The sequence below is a fragment of the Melanotaenia boesemani genome, chromosome 2, assembly GCF_017639745.1.
Source record: "Melanotaenia boesemani isolate fMelBoe1 chromosome 2, fMelBoe1.pri, whole genome shotgun sequence".
NCBI classification, from domain to species: domain Eukaryota; kingdom Metazoa; phylum Chordata; class Actinopteri; order Atheriniformes; family Melanotaeniidae; genus Melanotaenia; species Melanotaenia boesemani.
In genome coordinates, this window is record NC_055683.1 from 34263614 (window position 1) to 34268827 (window position 5214).

Consider the following 5214-nt stretch of genomic DNA (forward strand, 5'->3'; position numbering starts at 1 on the left):
CACCTCTGTGCTGGGTCTCAAGAGTTTAGAGCTGATGGAGATGCCATCTTGTAAGGAATGCAGTCAAGTGTTCATCGTAACATGATCTGCCATAACATGAGCATATGCCTTGTTTATTGTTATATTGTCTAGAAATAGTTAATGGTCCCTTATTAATTCAACACAAACAGTGAACTAAGGTTTTTCTATGTATATTTAATAGTATAATAGCGGTATTATATAAGGATAACAAAGATTTTAAAAAAAAGCCCAGAACTCATGATTTGAATAAAGCAAAATTTCTGTGATTAGCTTCAAGCTGAGCAATCATCCAAGTCGTCCTCAGATGGCAGTGTTGAGGTCCCCTTCCTAACAGCAAAGTTACTTAGCTTTAAATTTGTTAGTATTCTTCTGCTCTAGGTGGGCATGGGGCCACTCTTGTTTAGCTTCACTCTATGCCGTTGCTGCATCCCTTTACTCTCATTTAAAGCGCCACAAACTGTGAGCCACTTCCTTCTAAAACATTCAAGTGAAGGCAGAGTGCTCTACAAGTCATCACCTTAATAGTCTAGATGGCCAAACAGCATGAAAGGTCAAAAACTGTGCATTTCATTTATAATTTGAGGTTGCAGTGTTTTTCTTTTTATGTGCACTTTTGTCTGTATTTGTGACTAAGATAAAGAGATGAGCACAGCTTAGGACTAATTTCAGTAATAAATCAGGTCAATCAGATATTTTATCACAATAAAAAATTTAAATAAAAACCCTAACAATAGAATAAATCTAACATGCATTTAAATGCCTAAATGTTCCAGTCTGTGGCTTAAAATGAACACACATGGTGTTCTGACTTAGTCTAGCTGGGTTTTTTTGAGCCTAGTCTCCCCCTCCTCTCCTCCTATGCAGACACTGGCTCTGTTGTCCACTTTCATGGCTCTCTGGGGACCCACTCATCCTCGTTGTTACCCTGCCGATGAGTTGCATCCCTGAACGCCACATTCCTATCAGCATTCCTCCAACCCACTGACCTGTCATGACCCTCTAGGTCCCCTCCCCTTCTGGTGTCCATGCAGCTGCCGTATGTCAGACACTGTCATCACTTCATCCAAATGCAGATGGTTCCATAAATTTTTGATGTTGCTAATTGTACACAAAAATATTGCATTTCCATGTCAGTCAAATATCTTTCATGTGCTTTAGAAAACCTCATTTTTACCTCTTTTTTTCAAGTTAACTTTTAAGATTGCTTTTACCTAAAATTTATTGAGCTGAAGCAGCTTAAAAATGCTTGTAATGATGGTTTGCCTCAAGAAATACACCCAAGAATAATCAGAAAATGTCAATTAAAGTAGAAATAATAGTCTCTGAAGATGCATTTAGTTGTGTACATGAGCCAAAATATTCACAGGTCTCGTCCTGGCAGAACCTGTTGTTATGGGACTGCCACTGCAGAAAATAATTTTGCACCACTCAGTTACGTGAATTATTTTACAAGATGCTGTTTTTGTAGTTTGTAATAGTCATTCTAGAAATATCACACCTGAATTTTACAAGAATTATAATTTATTTTTAACAGTGGAATGGAGTGCATTTGCAAAAAATGAAATAAATAAAGAAATAAAATAGAGAGAGGGGTATCATTTTAAGGGAACTTTTGCACATGTATGCAAAATTGCTATTTTTTCATACAATTGTAAGATATATTCAAATATAAATATAACATATGTGTGAAGCTAACACACTTGATTCTACAGATAGAAATCTGAAATAGAAATAGAAATAATAGATATAGAGACCTAAAAATAGATCAAAACAACACAAATTCAATTTCTAGAAAAGTTTAGACATTTACTGAAAGTATTTGTTTGACCTTTATTTATGAGACAAAAGTCCTGATAAATTATTTATGGTGTCATCAATAGCCAACTTTATAGTGTTTAGCATATGTAAAGAAATCTAGAGGTAGATGGAGCAAGACACTCAAAAAGAGCCCAGAGGGAGGAAAAAAAAGGAATAAAAAATGAAGAGCATTTTGGAAGCGTCTCTAATCAGCACATTAACTGGTGACAAGTGAGGGTGTCAGGATTGGGTATAAAATAGGAATCCACCAAAGGCCTTGTCTTTCCAAGTAATGACAGGTTATGTTTCACCAGTTCACAGTAAACTCTGTCAGAGAAAATATTTATTAATTACTGTAAGTTTAGGTTGATTAAGTTAAGTTAGGTTGTGTCTGTTTTACTCAAAACATGTTTGTTTGGAACATATAAATGTGGAGCTTGTAAAATACAGTATTAGTACTTGATCTGAAACTTCTGTTACACTGGCCTGTCAGCAGTTTCAGCAGCTCTGGAAAGCTGTGGAGACTTGCGGCAGGTTGTGGCAGCTGCAGGAAGTGCTGCTGTAAGTTGCCTCTGCTACAATTTGAACTGCTGCCTGGCACCAGATAAGGATCATCAGATCAAGAATAAAGTCCGGTGTTACTTTTACACCCCTCAGAAGCACAAATCCATCCCATTGCAGGAACATTTCATCAGAAACTCTGTGAAAGAATAAAAGTCTGAAACTAGCAAATCTACACCATATAAGCTCACATCCCTTCATATGCATTGGTGAGCGTGGTTTTCTATGCCTGCAGGGCGAGGAGCCGTCTATCTGCATCTGGAGGGAGGGGCTGTGGGTTTTTAAAATTTTCTCATCACATAGATAAATGCTCTCTGTCACGAAAAACACAACCTGGTTTTACCCTGTATGAGACATTTTTACCCACAAAATCCTGTTTTTAAAATAAACTTTAAAAAAAAATACAAATTTTACCAACAGTATATGTGATTTTCATCACAATTAAGTCATTCTGTGTTGTTTACAGCTCAAAAAACACATTTTTGGGTGCACTACCCCTTTAAGTCAATTTTAGAATCTGCATTGATAGTTGCAAAGAGGACCTGAGTACTTCTGCCCCCACTCATCATCATGGCTATAAGTGCAATCCCCTAAAGAGGAACAGACACTATAATTCTGTAAATGGAGCCTCCTCCTCCTGCTGCTGTTGTGCTGAGCTTTTAGTAACAGATCTTATTGAGGCAGCGCAAATCACAGTCTGCCTCGTTCTTCTTCTTTAGATTTACAGACAAAGCCCAAAATTATCTTTATAGGTAAATTTAAAATGACCGTAAATACGGACTGAAAACAGATTTTTTTTTTTTGAGTGGTTTTAAATGTGGTTTATGTTAAAGTTGGGTATCCTGTCAGCTCCATAACATGCAACATGCAACATCTAATTAATAATCATAAATACGTTTTAATAAATGTCAACTCGAATAATTTTCCTTCTTAATATTTAATTATTTCTACTTTTTTCCTTCTCTGTTTACTGCCCTCACACCTTTCCCCATCCCCCATCCACCCATCTTTCTTTTTTTTTTTTTTTTGCTAGGTTTATATATTTTTTGTATTTATTTTTACTTGAATTGAAGCTTTCTGTAGAGGCCATCACCTCCAGCACCTCCTCCAGCCTCACTGGCTGGATATTTAAAACCTGCTTTCACACAGCTCTGAATGAGAAAGTATGGGGAAATATATACCATACAATGCCATTTTTTTTTATAAAGTACTTTAAACATAACAGCTGTCTAATGTGTTGTACAATACAATACAATAAAATAGAATAACTGCCACATTGTGGATTTATTGTAATTGATCATTTAATTATCCACGATTAGCCTTGTATACCCCATAAATGACACTATAATTTTAAACATTATAAGACTGGTAATTTCTTTCTTTCTGTCTACTGCTACCCTTTAAAAGACCCTTATTTTACAAAATTGGTCATAATTATCTAAAACTTGGTCCTCAATTCCTCAACGAACACAGCGCTGCAGTACTCCATTTTAGCCGCTAGAGGGAGCGCTCATTCAGTTATATTGACAAGTTTTAATATCACATAAAGAATAAACTGAGACTAAAATATGTAACGTTCCGGCTCTGTTGATGTGGTTAAATTAGCAGAAGTAGACAAAAAAAAAAAAAAAAAACAGCAGGAGGCTGGATGGGAGTCTAAGGATGGGAGTTAAAAGCCGGTTAAAGCGTGTTTCTTTAAGATCCAGCATCTCCAAGAGGAAGAGCGAAAACGACCTGAGACTGTAAAGTTACACATGAACACCAGAAACAAAACCGGAAACAATCATTTAAACACGCAAAATACAATTTTGGCTTGATTGCACTGGCTTAATCTTTTTTGCTTTTCTTTGTTTATTATTATTATTATTATTAATAATAATAATAATAATGTATTGTTCCATGACATTTGAGTTCCTATGTGTCTTCTTTTGGTGAGTTTCTTTCATTTTGTTGTCTTCTTATGGATTTTCGTGGTCATTTAACATATCTTTTGCCCTATTTTGCTTATTTTGTTTTCTTTACATATGTCTCATGAAATACAGGGTGGTCTACTCGATTATTAATTTAGTATTAATGCAAATCATCATCTGACAGGACTTGATGGGATTTGTTTAGGTACTCCAAAATTGTACTATTTAAGCAGATCAACCCCCCTCCCCCCTTAAAAAAACTTTATTGAATGTTTGTACAAGCAAAACAAAGGCACGCGTTGTTTACTAAATTGGGTGTCAGAGCAGTGAAACACCCCCAGATTAAACAGATTAACCAAATGTTATTTTAGAATTTGTACCAAGCAAATAATTTGATTTCCTATATGAAAATACATATAAACAAATAAAAATTTTAAAAATTATATAAAAGCATGAGAAACTTTAAGAAGCAAAGTGAACAAATTACAGGCTGACGTACTCTCCACTAAATTCAAAGAATTTACAAACAGGTTTAACCCTTTTCCCAAAAATCTAGATTTGTTTTAGTTTTAAAACTCTACGTTTGTGAATAAAGAAATCATAATTTGAACCAAATCAATATCTTTCAGAATAAAATACATTCTCTTTTGATTGGGAATGAATTCTTTTGTTAACATAAATCACTTAAATTTATTTGTAACTTTTCCACTGAAAATTGTATAATTTTATGGGGCGCTTTAAGTTCTGGGAAAATATTCGTGTAATACTGTAAATCCTCTTTCACCACTGAGTTTACAATAAGTTAAGCAGCTGTTTAACACGTGTTTTATGAGCAATATCCTGACCGGAAGTGGCCCGTGCTCAGTGCGTGTATCTTGACGCAGCAGCTGATCCATACCGTCGCTCCCACAGCAGAGGGAGGGAG